This window comes from Phoca vitulina, unplaced genomic scaffold (genome assembly GCF_004348235.1).
Source record: "Phoca vitulina isolate PV1807 unplaced genomic scaffold, GSC_HSeal_1.0 scaffold43, whole genome shotgun sequence".
Lineage (NCBI taxonomy): Eukaryota > Metazoa > Chordata > Mammalia > Carnivora > Phocidae > Phoca > Phoca vitulina.
This window is the reverse complement of record NW_022589746.1, coordinates 4,497,898-4,518,234: the sequence shown is the minus strand read 5'-3', so window position 1 is coordinate 4,518,234 and position 20,337 is coordinate 4,497,898. Positions and strand designations below refer to the sequence as shown.

The 20,337-nt window shown below is 41.1% G+C and overlaps 1 pseudogene; it reads left to right on the top strand.

Annotated features, from left to right (window-relative positions):
- The first annotated feature begins 10,194 nt into the window (after positions 1-10,194).
- Positions 10,195-20,337, top strand: part of LOC116648346 — an 80,511-nt pseudogene continuing 70,368 nt past the window's right edge.

Below are 20,337 nucleotides of genomic sequence, written 5' to 3'. Positions count from 1 at the left end.
AAATGTCTGTAATATTTGAAGTGATTTTATGTATGTGAATAAAAATTTTTTATAGAATTGAAAAATATTTTGGGGCACCTGGGTGGCTCAGTCGGTTTAGCGACTGCCTTCGGCTCAGGTCATGATCCCAGGGTCCTGGGATCAAGCCCTACATCGGGTTCCCTGCTCGGTGGAGAGCCTGCTTCTCCCTCTACCTCTGTCTGCCGCTCTGCCTACTTGCGCTCTCTCTCTCTATCTCTGTTAAATAAATAAATAAAAATCTTTAAAAAAAAAAAGAATTGAAAAATATTTTATTAATTTTGGTCTGCCTATAGATGGAATTACTCATTCTGTATTCTGACCTAAACCAGCAAATGGTAAAAATGTGAGGCCACAAGCAGGGAGAAGTTGTATCTTTACCTAATTTGTTTTCTACACATACTTACCCTTTAAACATAATATACAAATGTAATAGTTACCATACTTAAAATTGGGCCCTTACTGAAAAGACCTCTCATGGTAACATACCTCTTGCAAAAATATAGAACTAAAAATCTTTACAACACTATGATTTGATAAAATATTTTCCACTGTTTTTTGTTGTCTTTTTGTTTTTGTTTTTCTTGCATCTGTAACTGTAGCCCATAGGACAGAGAAATAGTATGAGCAGCATGGAGAAAATCTGTCTCTCAATAGAAATGGTCATGAATGTATCTGTAAAGATACAGTGTTTCAGAACCACATTACAGAATTTTTAATTAAGAATAATTTCTCATGCTTTCAGTATAGTATGACTACATTCCTTATGAGTTGTCAACAGTTCAAAGATTTTTATCTTAATACAATTTTGGTATTTTTTCACAAGATTTTAATAAATTTATTACAGATTTTTATCAGATTTTTAAATTGTACTTATTATAGTGAAACATGTTTGCTGTTTCTTCATTGCTTTCTTATACACAATATACATTCAACAGACTTAAAGCTAATTCTCTCAACTTAGTGCCTTTTCATTTTATGTATTTATTTTTCAGTTCTTTGACAGATTAGAGCCATCTTTATAATTCCCAACCTCATTTTAGGTAGATTACAGACATATCTCAGAGATACCATGGGCTTGACTCTACTACTGCAATGCAGTGAATATTGCAGTGAAACAAGTCAAATGAACTTTTTGGTTTCCCAGTGCATATAATAGTTACGTTTACACTATAATGGAGTCTATTAGGTATGTAATAGCATTATGTCTTTAAAATAATATACATACCGGGCGCCTGGGTGGCTCAGTCATTAAGCATCTGCCTTCGGCTCAGGTCATGATCCCAGGGTCCTGAGATCGAGCCCGGCGTCGGGCTCCCTGCTCGGCGGGAAGCCTGCTTCTCCCTCTCCCACTCCCCCTGCTTGTGTTCCCTCTCTCGCTGTCTCTCTGTCAGATAAATAAATAAAATCTTAAAAAAAAAAAATAATAATATACATACCTTCATCTAAAAATACTTTTATTATAAAAATATACTTTATTGCTAAAAAATACTAATCAAAATCTGTTTTTAGCAAGTCATAATCACTGATCATAGATCACTGTAACAAGTATAATAATAACAATGAAAAAGTTTGAAATATTACAAGAATTACCAAAAATGACACAGAGACACAAAGTGAGCAAATGCTTTTGAAAAAATGGTCTCAAGTAGACCTGCCCAACACAGGGTTGCTACAGACCTCCAGTTTGTAAAAAACAGTATCTCTGAAGCACAATAAAGTGAAGCTCAATAAAATGAGGTATAACTATATCAATATTTTAAACATTTATAAAAGATTCTTATGTAGAACTGTTACATGCTCTTTCTAGAAATTCATAGAGTACAGACAAGTATAAAGAATAAAATTGGGGCACCTGGGTGGCTCAGTCGTTAAGCATCTGCCTTCAGCTCAGGTCATGATCCCAGGGTCCTGGGATTGAGACCCGCATCGGGCTCCCTGCTCTGCCAGGAGCCTGCTTCTCCCTCTTCCACTCCCCCTGCTTGTGTTCCCTCTCTTGCTCTCTCTCTCTGTCAAATAAATAAATAAAATCTTTATAAAAAAAAAAAAGAATAAAATTAAAATAATATAATTTAAATCGCATTTCCTGTCCTAGCTAAAGAGTTAATATTTTAATTGCACATATGCTCCTTGAACAAAGTTTCAATTTATATATTATTTATATATGGTTTTATATAGCAATTTTTAATTATATTAATTTCTATTTCCACTGAGAATCCCTAGAAACCTAATTATAATGGCTGTATGGTATTACATTTTTGCATGTATCCCAACTTATCATATAATTTCTCCTTTGTTGTACATTCAGTTAGTTCCAGTTTTCCTTATCATAAATATTACAGTTAAAATTTTGTACATAACTCTTTGGCTTCATCTTTCACTGTTTCTTTAGGATAGATTGCTAGAAGTGGTTATGACTCATCAAAGGTTAGGAAATTTTCAAGTTTCTTAAGTTACATTGCCAAATTCCTTCCTGAGAAGTAGTCCCAATTTATAACTCCACTGGCAGTATAATAGAATTCTCCTCTTGCTTTATCTTCACCAATATCGAGTATTATGGTTTAAATTATCTAAATTTATAGTAATTTTACAGGCATCTTGTTTTCATTTTAATTTTTTTCTGCCTAATAGGGCGAACATTTTTATTACATTTATTAAATATTCGTGTTTCTTTGGTGAATTCTTTTTTTTTATGGCTTTTGCCTAGTTTTTCTACTGGGATATGAATATTTTTCTTATTTATTTACAAAACTTTTTATATGTAAAGGGGGTAATTACTCAAAATGTCTATTAAAGTTTTCAGGAATTTTTCTAAATTGATAATAATATAACATTATATTAGTTTCATGTGTACAACATAATGATTCACTATTTGTATACATTGTGAAATGATCAGCACAATAATTCTAGTTGATGGTAGTCACCATACACAGTTATAATTTTTTTTCTCATGATGAGAACTTTTAAAGGCTACTCTCTTGACAACTTCCAAATATACAATACAGTGTTATTAACTATGGTCACCATATTGTACAGTATGTCACCAGGACTTATTTATTTTATACCTAGAAGTTTGTATCTTTGATCTCCCTCCACCTCCATGAGCTTATTTCACCCACTCCCCTAACCCCCTTCCTCTAGCAACCACCAATCTGTTCTATGAGATTTTTTTTCCTTCAAGATTCTACCTATAAGTGAGATAGAAATTAAAAAAAAAAAAAAAAAAACTATTCTTTTGCAGAACATTTCTAGATATATGATGAATTTTTTCATTGTTGCTTTAATTAAAGAAATAGATTTCCATGATGCCATCTAATAATTTATTATTAATATAAAGAAAAACTATTGGTTTGTGTATTTATCTTGTGTCTTGCCCATTCAGCTAACTTACTGAATCCTTATAAGCAATTTTCAATGGACTTTCTGTTTTTCAGATATATTATCATATAAACTGTAAGAAAATTAAATTTTCGGGGCACCTGGGTGGCTCAGTCAGTTAAGCGGCTGCCTTCAGCTCAGGTCATGATCCCGGGGTCCTGGGATCAAGTCCCGCATCAGACTCCCTGGTCAGCAGAGAGCCTGCTTCTCCCTTTCCCTCTGCCTGCCGCTCTGCCTACTTGTGCTATCTCTCTGTCAAATAAATAAATAAATAATATCTTTAAAAAAAAAGAAAATTAAATTTTCTTCTTTCTTTTCAGAGTACTCATTTCTTTTTTTTTTTTAAGTGTACACTTTTTTTTAAGATTTTATTTATTTGAGAGACACAGAGAGAGAGCACAAGTGTAAGTGGGAGGAGGAATGGAGGGAGAGGGACTCCCCTCTGAGCACAGAGCCTTACATGGGGCTCGATCTCATGACCCTGAGATCATGACCTGAGCTGAAATCAAGAGTCAGATGCTTAACCGACTGGGACACTCAGGCGCCCCCAAAGTTACTCATTTCTATTTCATAAGCAATTTCATTGGTGAGAACTTCTCAAACAGTATTAAATAATGATGGTCCTAGAAAGTACTCTTGACTTACTCCTGATCTTACTGGAAACAACTCTGATATTTCATTAAGTATGATGTGGATTACTGGATCAAGATAAAGCTCTTTATCACAGGAAGAACATGTCATTATATTCCTAATTTTCTAAAGACTTTTTAAAATCTTGAATAGATGTTAAACTTTACTCACTTTTAGAAAATATATTGAGATTATCATATGATTTTTTGTTGGACCCATTGAAGTGATGACTTCATAGATTGCCTAACATTAAACCACCCCTGAATTATTTTATAATACACCACTGAATTTAATTTTCTAGCACTTATTTATGATCGCCCTATCTATATTCATAGTAAAATTTTATCTATAACAAAATTTTCCAAATTGTTTCATGAACACAGCTTCCTGAAATCAAATTAAGCTTGTGAATTCTATGTGCTGAACCAAACATAGAGATTCAATAATATACATAAAATATTAAACACAGTGAAGTTCAATACTAAAAAGACCAGAAGAGAAAGAAAAATTTGCTTAGCCTTTCCTCCAAATCTTTCATAGATTTTCTCTGCTTAGATTTCCAGCTTTATTTTGAGTCAATTTTGCTAATTCACACTTTTTAAGAATACATTCATTTCTGCAACAAACATAATGACAACAGCTTGAATATAGGTGTTAAACTTCATGATTAATAAAAAAGGTCTCTTTTTCTATTTTTACAAGCCCTTTAGTGTGCTTATGAGAGAGGTTGCAAAGGGCTCACCAGTTACATGCCATTGTTAAAATGAAAATTCTCTACATTCACAGTTGATACTGCCTTGAGTGATTTTCAAAATGGCAAGGACAACACTGTCATCATCATCATTCAGTGTTCTGTGCTCCCTGTGTACAGCATGGTGGAAGATGTTAACAGGGATGTACTCACAACTATATATTTCATTCATCTACAATATTAAATAGAAATGAACAATATACTACCAAAATCTCCAGTTAAATCTCAAAATATATTTGTTTTATTTTTTACATAAAATGAAATTGACATAGTATCATTGTTCTTCACATATGGGTAGTTATAATAGTTGATTTTATATGTCAATTTGGCTAGGCCATCATGCCTAGATATTTGGTCAGATACTATTCTGGGTGTTTGGGGGAGGGTATTTTGGGATGAGATTAACATTTAGATGGGTAGGCTGAGTAAAGCAGATTGCCCTCCGTAATGTGTGTGGGCCTCACCCAGTCAGTTGAAGGTTTAAACAGAAGAAGAGACTGATCTCCCTGAGGAAGGAATTCTGCCAGCTGACAACTTTGGACTTGAGCTGCAGGATAATCTCTCCCTCTTTTTTTTTTTTTTAGTCTCCAGGCTGCTGGACCACTCTGCAGATTTTGGACATGTTAACTTCCATAATCCCATGAGCCAACTCTTTAAAATAAATCTCTCTCTCTCTCTCTACCTATCTCTGTCTCTGTATCTCTGTATCTCTCTATTATATATCTCTTCTATTGGTTCTGGAGAACCCTAATACAATAATGAACAGTTAATGTCTTAGACTTACAGACTTTTAGAGCGGAAAGAAACCTGAGAGATCATCTAGGTCCAGAAGTAATCATCAAATGACACTGAAATAAAGCAAATATCAGTGCTTGACACTCTGCTAAGCCCTGTAGAAATCAAGTCACACATATCCAGCTCATGCTGCCAAGTGATTTAAGACTAATGTAGGCAGCACTAAGTACATAAACAACACCAGGAAAACATAAAAGAACCACAATACTGTCAACACAAGTCAAATTTCATCACTTTCCGCTTTAAAAATATTTAAGTAGTACTCATTTGTTTACACAAAATACTAAATTCTTTAACATGAAGTTCAAGCCCCTAAGAAAATGTAACCCCACATAGTGGAGTTGTGGTGGCTATTGTTATTTTCCATGTACCAAATTTGCACAAAACACCTCACCCTCTAATTGAAGAAGGAGAAACCTGGAGATCAATGGAGGTGACATTCCTCACAGTCACTGAAGGCTAGAGTATACTACTTCATGTAAGAATGTCCCTGTTTCTTCTGAGCAAGCCCAAAATGAAGACACCGAGGGAAAATCTATAGTGGGTCAAAGTCAACAGTTCCTGGTCAGTAGCTAACAGGAGGGGTAGTATTGAGCAGAGCTGGTTTATGTCTTCTGGTGATATGGTGATTTTCTCTGCTTTGGGGTTTAGTGGACTCAATGAGGTGAAAAATGGGTGATAATTATTCATTTTAATTCAAGCAATAATCCACAGGAAGTGAGCTCTACAGAGAGTCCTTACAATAGAAAGAGAATGTGGCCTCATGGACAAGACTTGTCACACTTGAATGGTTTCCTGGGCCACTGAGGATCAACAACAACAGACATCAGCAGTGTGATTCCAGATGGAAGCCAAAAAAGCAGCCTGTGAGGCAACAGGGATATTGAGCGTCTTTGAGAAAGGATTCAAGGTGAAGTGACAAGGATTTTGGATTAGCAAATGATAGCTAAGGATGGAATTCTCTTGATGCATTCACAGTTCATTTGGGGTGCCATATACAAGACAAGTAGCAGACTATTGTGTACATGGAAGGGAAATCATCACAGTCAATGATGGCCCCCAAAGATGGAGGACACAAGAGCCGTACTGTTTGTGGGTACAGATTATATGCGCAATCATTGAGATTATGATCTCTTGGGAGCTCTTGCAAGAGGAGAGGTGCCAGGCTGTGCAGCATGATGGACTGCCCATGTGTCTGGGCAGGTGCTCAAAATAAGAAAAGCATCATGAACCATCAGAAGGAAGCCACAGGTGCCTTGGCAGAAGAGCTATTCTTACATGGAAGGACATGTGATAATTACTTGCAAAAAAGGGAGATAAAATTCAGATCTTTCAGATCAAAGGAACCAGAATAGCTTTGTTTTAAAAAGGAACATGTAGAGGGAGGCCATTCCAAACTAACTACCTGTATTATATTCCCTAGTCAACTTTCCCTTTGGTTCTCTACCAAATACTCTCTTCAGGCATTCCTCCCCATTCTCAGTCTCAGCAAATTACCTCCCCTTCTACTTCAAAGAAAATAGAAGCTCTCAGGTAAAGAATCCCTGAACTTCTTACTACCATACCTACAATCTTACCTGCACCCTCCTCCACACTTTCCTCCTTACCTCCTGACACAGGAGAAGACTTCTGGCTCCACTAGGATGTCTGCCACCTCTCCTAGATGGCTATCTCATCACAAAACAGGAAACATCAGTCTACAGGCTTTATTCTAGGTGAACCTTTCTTCCAAGCAAGCATCGCTCAGTCTCTGAACTGAACTGAGGAAACACAATTTTGATAGGCAGTGTGGGTGTCATGAGCCATTGGGATCTTATGAAATATCTGGATTAATCATGTTTATAGAAAGGTGCCAGTTACTTCATACTATCGTCTTTGGCTTAAAAAGAAACAGGATCTTATTTCACTGATAGGTTACCTTGGAGGTACAAGGTGATTGCTATTATTATCACTTATTATTATTTTGCAAGCAAAGAAAACTTGTATATGTCTATCTCTTCTTAAAACTATTGTCTCTATTGTTCAGTCTGCTGGGTTTTTGGAAAAGTCCTCTGGCTTAAAAATGGAAGACAGTAATTCCTTCTCTTTCCCACAGAAAACAACTACCTATATATATAACTCTTCATAAGGGTCAGGATTGACCTCAGATATTTTTAGAATCATGATTCCAAGTCTTTCCCTTCACAATCTCTACACATTCTGTGTCCTGGTTTCTACTACCTCCTCTCACTTTTCTAGATACTTCTCTGTATTCTTGGCAGTTTTCTTTTCTTGTCCATTATATGTATGTTTCCCAGGGCATGGTCCTAGTCTTTCTACTACTATTCACTGTACCTAGACAGAAGGATTCACTCTGAGATTTCGATTACATTCCTGTGCTACTGACTCCCCCCAAATCATATTTTCAGTGTGAATCTTTCTCCTGAGCCCCATTGAGATGTCTGATAGGTACTTCCAGTTCACCACGTCCAAAGCTGTCCTTATCCCCCAAACCCCGTAACATAACCTCTGTTCACTATTCCCTCAGATGCTGCCATGATAGCTCTGCTAGAAACTCTCCTTGTCACCCACACCATTGAAACATCTCACTACCTGACAACTGCTTCTTGATGTGAGAACTTTACTGGGCACAAATTCTGTTTACCTGAATCTATCAACATAGCCTGACCCTGTGCTCAGACCCAAATGCCTCACAGGGATGAGATAATATCACATCATTTGGTAACTTCTTATGAATGGTTCATGTGTGCTAGACTAAAATTTTTAAAAACATTTGGCTGATCATTAAAGGAAAAGAGCACAGGAATGATGATACTCGGGACATTCTCTCCAATATTCCCAAACTGCTAGCCTCCCCTTGTGGCGTATTCATAGTCATAATGTATTCCTTCAGTGAACACAAGGCAAGTCCTCGCTCAGTGACAGGTGCTGGGGGAGCAGAGGTACACGGCGGTCCTTGCCCCTAAGCTGCTTACAGTGTAAGGGGGGAGAGTGGTAGGGACATCATCACCATCAGCGGGGCAAGTCCTTTCACACGAGGTACAGGACCCAGGAGCTGGGGCGGGGGGGGGGGGGGACCACAGAGCACCACTCAGACCAGTGCTATGTGGCAAGCTTCCCGGAGGCAGTGACATTCAAGATGGGTTTGAACTTGAGCGTTTCTTCACTCCATTCTCCATTCAGTCCTTTATTGAATGAGTCTCTCATCAGCTGCTTCACAACTGCTCCTTAAGGAGCCATCTGATCAGGTCCTCAATCTCCAGCGCCAAATGGACCTTTGCTTTTACCCTTCAAAACCTTGGAATCCCAGAGTTTGACATGGAAGGGAGAAGATGTAGGCCAGATCAAATTAAGAAAAGAAGAAAAATAAACAGCTTCCCCAGCTCCCTGTCTCATTTTCAGGGAGCTGGACTGTCAGGCCCTCATGCAGATGGATGGGAAGGTTGGGAGCCACATTTAACACGCCCACTGTCTGCAGATATTTTTCAGATGCTTCTGTCTGGCATTGGGAGTACACAGTGCCCTCTTTCTGAATAAGTCACAGAACAATTACAGCCCAAGGGAGGGGAGTGTTCCCTCTCTGCTGCCGCCACAGTGACTCAGAAGGGACCCAGGCCACCGCATGACAGTGAGGCTCAGAGACAAGAGCCCCTGCCCAACATCACCAGTGATTGTCTGGGATGGGAGAGTCAGTGGGAGAGCTTGATCCCAATGCTCAAGCCTCATTGGTGCTTTGGTTGCTGACACCTGCGGTGACGTCAATTGACAAATAATCCAGACTGAGTTGTGCCTTCAGAAATTGCAGCTCTCCCTGCTGTTGGCTTTAGAGCCAAGCTCTACCTCCAGCTCCTTGCAACACTGCTGAGAGACTGAATGTACAAATGGGCAATGGCTAGACCATGCATAAAAAATAAAACTCTGACCCATAACCTACAGTGACCTGTTCAGGACACTGACTGCTACGTACAACAAACAGCCTAGGGGGCCAGGCTGCTCTAAGTCAGACTTGTAGCAAGTCAGGCTGCTATCTCTAGTAACAATCCAGGGAGCCAGATAATAACCCATGTAACAATCAGCCCCCAAATGGCCAGGACTTGATTAATAACTGGCAGGTTCCTTCCTTTCTGTTCCTGCTTCTGATTTAAGACCAATATGCTCCCCTAACCAACCACATAGGATGCCCTGCTTTCACTTGGCCCACCTCCAGTCACCCCAGAATGACAGCATCCACTCCAGGCATGCGTGGAAATTTCCATTTTGTTCACTACAAAGCTTTCCCACTCCTCTGCCGGCCTTTGAGTCTCTACCAACACACAAGTGATGGGGGCTGACTCCCTTGCTGTAGCAAGCTCTCCGTCACAGGCTTTGCCTCTTCTCATTTATTGCCACACTGCCATTCAGACTCGTGGGCTCTCATCTGCAGCCTCACGCTCTTGGCTCCAGATTGTGGCTTCTTGGTTCTTTTCTGGGCATGTGCTCAAGAATGAACAAGAGAAAGCTAAGGTTGTTTGAAAGGGGTGAGGTGGTGCAAGATTATGTTTGGGGTAATAATGCAGAAATGTGAGAAGATAAAAGTGACATTCTCATCTCTGAAAACACAGTTTTCAGGGACAGGCGCAGACATGGATGCGGGTGTGGGTGTGGGGACGGGTATAGACATAGATACTGGTGGAGCTGTCGTTTTTCCTCTATGTGGGGTAAAGGATGAGGTAAGGAGTGGAAAGTCACATCAAAGGCAAAGTGTTTTATTCCCTGATAGACCCACAATAAGAAAGTCGGAAGAAAAGGAAAATGAGTAACTGACAACTCTACAACCATAGCAATAAAATTTCTCCTTGAAAACTTGCCACACGTTGGCTGACTTGTGTGTGCATTTCCAAACTATGCATGTGTGCGCACACACACACACACTCTATGCAATATCCAGCAATACATTCATTATTTTCCTTCTTCCTTACCCACAGGCAATCCCAAGATTCTTTATTAAATTTTATTTTTATTATTTTTTTTAGAAAGAGAGTGCAAACTGGGGTGGCGGGAGGAGGCAGAGGGAGAGGGAGACTCTCAAGCAGACTTCCCACTGAGCACAGAGCCCGATGCATGGGGCTGGATCTCACGACCCCGAGATCATGACCTGAGCCAAAATCAAGAGTCGGATGCTTAACCGACTGAGCCACCCAGGCGCCCCCACTTTATAATTGCATCTAAATTATATGCAATGAAATGTGAATATCATCAATCACCTTATCAACACTGGAAATATTCTAGATAATTAAAATATGGCAAAGAAAGGGAAGGCTGCCAACATTTATTCTTATTCTTTTTATAAAGCAGCAGCTGGACCCATATTGTGCTAACACTAATACTGAGCCACGAGGAAATTATAAGCAGCCTGTAGTACTGAGTTTCTAAATGGGCCATGTGGTCTTTCTTACCTAACTCCCTCCACTCCCTCCTCCCCACCTCACCCAGCCCTACCTCCCTCCACAAGCTTTTGCTCACCTCCATCTCTGGTATTTACCTCTTAAACATCATTCCTTTTTAAAATTCTTGTCTTGAAATCCAGAAAATTGAGAATTCAGTGGTTACATACGAGGACCAGGAAGTGTCTGTATCCCTCTCAGCCGAGATAAACAGGTAACGAAGCTTCCCTGACATTGGCACAGTTATCACAAGTCCCTCCTGAGACGTCTCTTCCTTTGTCTCTGTACCTGGTGGTTCTTGTTTCCCTCACAGGACGCTGTCAGCTCCAGGAGCAGGTGTGAACATTCAGCACGCTACGTGGAATCCCAGGGACTAACCACTTCCCTTAATGATCATCCCCTGCACCTGCTGCATGTCAGTCATTCCTTGAGGTGCAGAGATTTTACATAAAGTATTCAGGTGGGGCGGACGCAGCTACCCCAAAATGTCTACCTCCTTCTTCAAAAACACAATGTTGTTTCCTTGAAAGACTGATCAAAACACACCTCCACAAAGATGTCCCAACTGAGTCCCAGAGGGGCCTTATTAACAGGTCCCTCCAGCATCCCAGCTGCATTCAAACTGACATATGAAACTCCACATTCGCACAATTTCTTCCCTGGGCTCTGGCCTCGTGAGTGTAAGCACTCTTGTCTACGCCCACGTGACATTTTCAGGTCCATTTCTCGACCAACGTGATTTCTGATGCCTCCATCCCTGTGTACATCTGTCTGGAAAATAGAAAGGCAGGAGTTTTCAGAGCGCACCTCCCAACCAAAACACGTAATTACATCTTTTGTAGGAAATGAGTGAGGCAGAAAGCAACTGAGGTACCTCTAAGAGTACCAGTGCTTGAGCAGGTTTCTTTTGCCAATTTGGGGGAAAAATGTTATTTCCCATCAGCTACACAGAGCAAGAGAGCCTGAGCAGCCCATGGGAAAGAAAAGCTTATGAGAATTTTTACAAGCCCTCAACTGGGCCCTTGAAGTGTAATCCAGCTGTGTGACAGGGACAGAAATGCTGATTGCTGGTGGCCTCACCCTCACTCCCACTATCTCCCCACTCATCCACGAGGTCTTTTTTTCTCTGATAGTGTTAGAGGTGGAGAAAATGTGGAAGGCTGAGCTGGCAGAATAAAAGGTCATCAAGACAGATTCCCAGGCAAATAATACCAACAAAACCTGAAGTGTGAGGAGGGGCTGAGGGAAGCTTAGCTAAAGTAAGAGAACAGTGAGCAAGCAGTGAAGTGACATGGGAAGGCCTGGAAGCAGAAGGATTGGGGACAGTCCTCATGATAAGTGATTCTTTATGGAAAGAGACAGGTTTTCCACGAGTCTCTCATGTGTCTTATGATGGAAAACCCCCACCTCACCTTCATGCTCTCTACACATCCCTGAGAAACTTTCCAAATAGACCAACATTGTTTGGCCATGCTTGTCTGGTGTTGGATGACGTGCGGAGGCTGCCTTCAAGGCAGAAGCAAAGGGGCCTGTTGTTCGGTGGATTGCCAGCCAGGAACTGGGGCCTCAGTACCTAACCATGCCTTGGCTTGAACCCCAACCTAGAACTGGGTCAAGAGAGTGAGTTCACAACTGCTGAGGTTCTGGACTGGTGCTTGGAGGGGCTTGGGGGTGTCAGAAGCACAATCTGTGATGACCCCTGGAATCCGGCTCAAAGTAGAAGAGAAGTGGAGGAAACTACTCTTGAGTTCAGAGTTATAGTTTTGGGAAAAAAACACTGAGCCTCTGCATATATCACATAGAAACCAAACCTTTGCATGAATCTGCCCCTCTCTGGGAAAGACTAAGGAGATTTCTCCCAAGTTCATAGGTCCGACCCAAATTCTGGGAGGCACAAGTCTACAGGATTTGGATACTTCATAAGAAGGTGTCTAACTCTCCTTGGGGCCCCTGCCCTGCGTCTTGGCTGAGACCACCACTGCGTTGCCCGGGCGGTGACGCAGGTTTAGAACCTGTGTGGAACATTAGGTGTGTCTGCATCACGTCACTGTAGGAGCAATTTATATCTGGGAGTTGTTTTATTTTATTTTATTTTATTTTAGAGAAGGCGGGGGAAGGGCAGAGGGAAGGGGAGAAAGAGAATACTAAGCAGGCTCCACGCCCAGCGTGCAGCCCAACGCAGGTCTCGATCTCACAACCCTGAGGATCATGACCTGAGCTGAAATCAAGAGTCGGTTGCTCAACCAACTGAGCCACCCAGCCCCTCTGGGAGTTACTTTAAAAATGTAAGTTTCTCCAAGAGCCATGTGAACTCTAGAGTAAACTGACTTAGATAGAGATAGCAATGCCTGTGTTCAGAAAGTAAGATCAAATAACAACACTGGGACCAAAACTAGCAGTGTAGACCTTGAAGGGGAAGTACCATACATATGACTCAGCCTGCTGAGGGCAGATTTTTGATCAATAAGGATCTAGTGGGTGGTAATAAGAATATTTCCCAGCCCTAATCAATGCCTCCCCCTGCCCCCTTTCTTTCTTGCTTCGTCCACCCCCCAGCCCCACGCCCATCTTCTGGTTTGGATCATACATGATGCCTCTGATTCACTTCCAGGTGATGGAGGTGATAACGAGGAATACCTGAGCACTAAGCCCCAGGTGTCTCACTGAACCTAGAACTTGGGGAATATATTTAGTAAGCAACTCAGCACCCCCTGGGACTTGGGGCAATGGATAGATCCTTGTGCCCAGCATGGTTTAAAAAAATTTTTTTTTTTAGATTTTTTTAATTTTTTTTTTTTTAGATTTTATTTATTTGAGAGAGAGAGACAGAAATAGTGAGAGAGAGCACAAGTGGGGAGGAGAGGGAGAAGCAGGCTCCCTGCCGAGCAAGGAGTCTGATGCGGAACTCGATCCCAGGACCCCGGGATCATGACCTGAGCCGAAGGCAGACGCTTAACTGACTCAGCCACCCAGGCACCCCCCCAGCATGGTTTTAATGATGAAAAACATCTGGTGGTGGATTGTACCCATGAGGAAAGAACTCTGTGAAGACCCCATCCTTCTCCTCTGGCAGAAGGCTAGCCCCTGGAACCACGGAATGGCACCCACAGCACCCCCGGGAAACTTCCACAGTGTGTTTTTCCCAAGACAGCTATCCAGGCTTTGTATGCAATCATATGTCAATTTATATTTGTTATATGTGAAAATTGTTTGGATATCTTGGATGGGAGTGGGATGTACCATACTTTGTGTTGTTGAAATTTGGTACTTAAAAAACATTAACAGCTTTCCAGTGGTGGGGTTTCTGGAAACAGATTAGTGATTTTAAGAGAGGGACAGTTTTACCAAGGTGTTTTTTTTTTTTTAAGAGAATTTCAGTTCCCCTAATTTGCTGATGCCAAAGCACATGAGCCTGTTGAGAGTGCCAGCACTGTGCTGGGTGACAGCCCACCCCCCCCACCACCCCCAGCAGCAGCCATGGAGTGGAAAGATAGCCACTTCCATGACGAGGAGAACTGGGAGAGGGAGAGCTGTCTAAAGTGGATTTTCTAGAAGTCCTGGTGGGTGATGTGCAGACACTCTCTTTACTGCTCAGGGAGCAGTTTAGGTAGAGCTTGGTTCTCGGTGGTCTTCTCAGGTCTGTTTTGTGCTCCTTCTGGGTGCCGCGCCACGGGGAGACCGGCCTCAGGGCTGGAGTAAGGCCCAGTTGTATGCTGCTTGTATTCAGGTTATGGTATCTACAAGTCAAATCCATATATTCCAACATAAAGACAGAGTAAGCTTTCTGTTCATCACAGAGGTGCTTATGGAGTCTACACTGGGATTCAGACATGACAGTGGTCAAGAGACATTTTCATATTTTTGGCGTCAGAAATCTTGCCAAGATGAGGGTTGTACATGAGTTCCTGTTGGCAGAGATGAGACCTCATTTTAATGAGGAATTTACACACAGTCTGGGAAATCCTGAGGAACCTAGGATCACTCAATCTTATGAGACATTATTTGACTATTTAAGTAGTATAACTTGCTTTGCTTCCATAAAGATGCCACTATTGATCTGCCATTAGGAGAACATTCACTCAACATTCTTGTCGTTGCTGTCTTTTGTCATTACTGGGTTTTGTGGTTATTGTTGTTGTCTGTTTTTTGTTGACTTTTTTTTAGCAGTGTTGACAGATTCTCAGTGAAAAATGTGCAATCTCTTATGAATGCACACTAGCTACTTGGCTGCGATCAGGAACGTGAGTAGGGTTGGAGGCATAGTCTGTAACTGAGGATTAGAGAAGACAGGCTTGGTCATATGAAGATGAAATCTATTTCCTAGGCCCTAATAATAATTTGTACTATTTTATTCATTCATTTAAGACTTTCAATGTGGTTCTGCTCGTGCCAAGCCAGGACTACTATGAGGGCCATAAAGATGAATGACTTGCCTTTGAAGGGGAGCAAACTTGAACACAAATAATTTCTTTTTTATTTTATTTATTTATTTGAGAGACAGAGAGAGCACACACATGGAGCAAGTGAGGGGAAGGGTGGAGGGGGAGGGAGAGGGATAAGTAGAATCCACACTGAGCACAGAGCTGGATGTGGGGCTCGATCTCATGACCCTGAGATCATGACCTGAGCTGAAACCAAGAGTCAGACAGTTAACTGGTTGAGCCACCCAGGCACCATAAGCACAAATAATTTCAATGCAATACTAAAAGTGCTGGAACAAAGTTACATGTGAAAACAGAAGTGTGAAGCAAATTCTTTACCTGGGGAGGTAGGAAGTTTCAGAGAGAAGGTGACAGCTGAAATGCATTTTGAAGGGTAAGGGGGAGATTTCCTTAAGGAGGATAAAAAAAAAAAGAGAGAGAAGAACACCTTTTGTTTCTTATCAGCTCTCTCAATGCTCTAGCTTCACAGCTATGTTCTCCCCTTGGAAGCAGATAACCCAGACTTGGCTTTAAGACTGAACAAATGAGGGCGCCTGGGTGGCTCAGTGGGTTAAGCATCTGCCTTTGGCTCAGGTCATGATCCCAGGGTCCTGGGATCAAGACCCACATCGAGCTCCTTGCTCAAGTTTGCTTGAGTTTGCTTCTCCCTCTCCCTCTGCCTGCTGCTCCCCATTTGTGCTTTCTCTCTCTGTGTCAAATAAATAAAATCTTAAAAAAAAAAAAAAAGACTGAATAGATGGTATTAGTCAATCCAGAGTTTGTCTACATGAGCTCTGCCAAGGGCTTCAGGGGATACACCAGAAGCACGGACTAGGCTATCACTCAAGAATTGTACAGATCGTGTCTTTTGGATAAAACCACTAAGAACGAAATAGCACACCATCATAAGTCCCCAGATCAAATGGAACAGAAATAAGGGCAGTAGAACCTTGGAGAAAGAATCCTATGAGCTGCACTCTACAAGTTACATTTATTTGTTTCTTTGTAAACATTTCACTTTTCTCCTTGTGTTTTCTCTATTATCCATTGCCCTTTAGTTATGATATTTTGAAGAGTAAGATTTTTCTTGATATTTCTATTTGCACTAATGGGAAAACAGTACAATTGTTGCATATGGTGTTGCACACTGATCTCTTGCTTCACCAATTTAGATATCCATTTCCTCCAATTTACATCTCTGTGGTGAAAGGGAAGATTCTCAATCTATTATCTCCAGCTCTAAGGGAAGGGAGGCAAGGGTAAAAACAAAACCAAAAAACAAAACCAAAAAACTGAGTCTCATCTCTTGAAAGATATCTTAAAAAAAAAATCTCAGCCCTTTATCAGTTGTAAGATCTCATCATTTCTAGTCAGGAATGGTCTTTAATAAAAGATCTTCTATAGGCAGAGGAGAAAAGAAAGGTATTCATTTACCAATAAGGGTCAAAAATAGACACACATAAAAAGATCATATCAGCTTTTAAACAGTAAGGCAGAAACTAACTTTTTTTTTTTTTTTTTACATTTACCAGTATATTCAAGGATATAAGAAAGGGATACAGATGAACAGCCAGGTAAAGAGACACATATAGGGTGAGGCTTGGGAGTCCCGAGTACAGGAGCTTTTTTCCCAATGGAGTTGGAATGTGTTGCCCTCCGGGTGTGGATATGTTTGCCAGCCTAAAAGCTCCCCAAACTGTACATCTGGGATTTTATGGAGGCTTCCTCAGGAAGGCATGATCAATTATTAACTCCATTTCCAATATTAACTCCATTTCTCCATGAAGAAACTAATCCTTTTCTTGGGGAATAGACTCGCACAGGATTGTCTGTTGGCACACTCCAATCAGACTCCCTGCTATGGGGACTTACAGTCATGCTTACGTCTCCACGGCAGAGAGAATGATAACATTCCCATTTCTCACCTTAGCTAGAAGACCAGAAAGTTGAGAAACATCATCTTCGAGACTAAATGCCTTTCCTGGATCTCTGGGAAGGACACTTCGCAGTGATTACAAGAAAACACGTATGATGGGGCACCTGGGTGACTCAGTCATTAAGCGTCTGCCTTCGGCTCAGGTCGCGATCCCAGAGTCCTGGGATCGAGCCCCACATCGGGCTCCCTGCTCGGCAGGAAGCCTGCTTCTCCCCTGCCCCCCCACTCCCCCTGCTTGTGTTCCTGCTCTCACTGTGTCTCTCTCCATCAAATAAATAAATAAAATCTTTAAAAAAACAAAAAAGGAAAAAGAAAACACGTATGATGGCGGGTACATAGGGGTTACTTCATGCCTAACAGAATACATATTTGTGCTGGTTTACTTTATTCATTTTATTGGAAATGCCGACAGAACCAGTAAAAATGGCAGCAGCAACATGATTTCAGTGAGGAGGATTATGCCTATTTGTGCAGAAGAGATTAAAGGTATATATAATTGCCAAAGGACTGCATAAAAGGTATAACCATATATATGAAGACTAGGTACCAATCTCTCTTCTTTTCGTAGAGTTTATTTTTTTGAGAAATTTTAGATTTCCAGAATAACTCAGTGGGAAGTACGGACAGTTCCCACATGCCACCTCTGCCTCCTCCAATCTCTTCTATTATTAATATCTTCAAGTGGTGTGGTGCATTTGTTACAAATGATGAACCAATATGATACGTTATTCTCTTTTTTTAAAGACTTATTTATTTATTTGAGAGATAGAGCACGGGGGGTAGGGGCAGAGGGAGAAGATTCTCAAGCAGACTCCCTGCTGAGCACCCCAATGTGGGGCTCCATCCCACGACCCCGAGATCATGACCTGAGCCAAAACCAAGAGTTGGACACTCAACCTACTGTGTCACCCAGGCACCCTGTACATTCTTCTTAACTAAAGTCCATAGTTTATATTAGGGTGCATTCTAGACATCATACAATCTACCAGTCTGGATAAACATATAACAACATATATTCACCATTACAGTATTATACAGAATAGTTTCACTGCCCTAAAAATCCTCTGTGCTTCACTAGTGTATCTCTTCCTCCTCCCCACTCACAAGCCCCTGGCAACCACTGATCTTTTTACTGTCTGCCTCGTTTTGCCTTTTCCAGAATGCCATATAGTTGGGATCACACAGCACACAGCCTTTTCAGATTGGCTTCTTTCACTTAGTAATATGCATTAAAATTCCTCCATGTTTTTTCATGACTTGATAGCTCATTTCTTTTCAGTGCTGAATCAACAGTCCATTGTCTGAAGCACAGTTTCTTTATCCATTCACCTACAGAAGGATACCTTCATTGCTTCTAAGTTTTGACAATTATGAATACAGCTGCTATAAACATTTGTGTTCATGTTTTTGTGTAGACCTAAGTTTTCAACTCCCTTGAGTAAATGCAAAGGAACACCACTGCTGGATTGTATTTTAAGAGTATCTTTAGTTTTGTAAGAAACTGCCAAACTGTCTTTCAATGTGAAGTCTTTGAAGAGACTTTCAAGAAGCTTTTAATTTCAATGACAGTCCAACATCAATGATTTCTTTCATGAGTTACGCTTTTGTTATCGTATCGAAAAAGTCATCACCAAACCTAAAGTTACTGAGGTTTTCTCCTATGTTATCTTCGATGAGTTATATGGGTTTGCATTTTACATTTAAGTTTATGATCCACTTTGAATTAATTTAGGGGAAAGATATATGGTCTGGATCTAGATTTACCTTTTTGCATATGGATGTCTAGTTTTCTAGAATCATTTGTTGAAAAGACTATCCTTTCTCCATTGAAGTTCCTGTGCTCCTTTGTCAAAGATCAGTTGGTTATATTTGTGTGGTTCTATTTCTGGGCTTGCTATTCTGTTCCACTGATCCATCTGTCTATTCTTTCACCAATACATACTATCTTAATCACCACAGCTTTATAGTAAGCCTTGAAATCTGATAATGTCAGTCCTCCAACATTGCTTGCTCATCAACTTCAATATTGTGTAGGCTATTCTGGATCTTTTACTTTCCATACAAACTTTAGAATGAATGTGATGGTGTTCCAGTTCAAGATGGCAACACAGGAAAATCCTGAACTCACCTCCTCCCATTGACATGTTGAGTCTACAGCTCTATATATGGAACAATTTCCTCTTCAAAACCTAAAGGCTGGCTTAGAGATGGCTAATTACTGGGCAAATGAGAAGAAAACCAAACTGAAGTGGGTAGAAGAGACTGGGACACAATCTCACCATAAACCCCACCTCCCACATGGTGACCCACAACTCGGAGAAAACTCAAGACCCGGAATTTCTCCCTGAGGAGTGAAGGGTTTGAATCCCACATTGGGCACGTCAATTTTTAAGGACCTGCATGTGAGAGGTGAGCCCCCAAAACACCTAACTTTGAAAACAAGTAGGGCTCATATCCTAAGACCCACAAACTTTAGCCATCTGGGAGATGGCTCTTAAAGGTCTTGCATGCTTGGACTCAGCACTTCCCAAGACAGCAGACTGAAGCAAACAGCACTTCCCAGACAGCAGACTGAAGCAAAGCCCCCAGGCCTTTCTGTAAAGGAGGCCTCTTAGCTTGTCCAGAGCTTTGGCCTGAGGGGCAGGCTTCAGATCTGGCACACACCTTGCGGACCATGGGGCTGCTCTCAAGGAACACAGGCTTGTGGTGCCATCTTGGCACTCTTCCTCCACCTTGCTCCAGCTCATCTCCCAGGAAAGAGCTTATATCCATGTGGAGCCCCAAGTTTTACAACTGCTGCCCAAGGGATACAACCAGATTGCTTGGCCAGGGGAGCTTATACTTGCATACTTCTAAAAGCTGCTGCCTGAGGGTCTGGCTTCCAATCAGTATGAATCTAAGTCCTGAGAACCTCCCCTTAGAGACACTGACAGGTCCTGGCAAATGCTCGACTACTGGGTGCTATTTAAAATATCAACTGCTTGG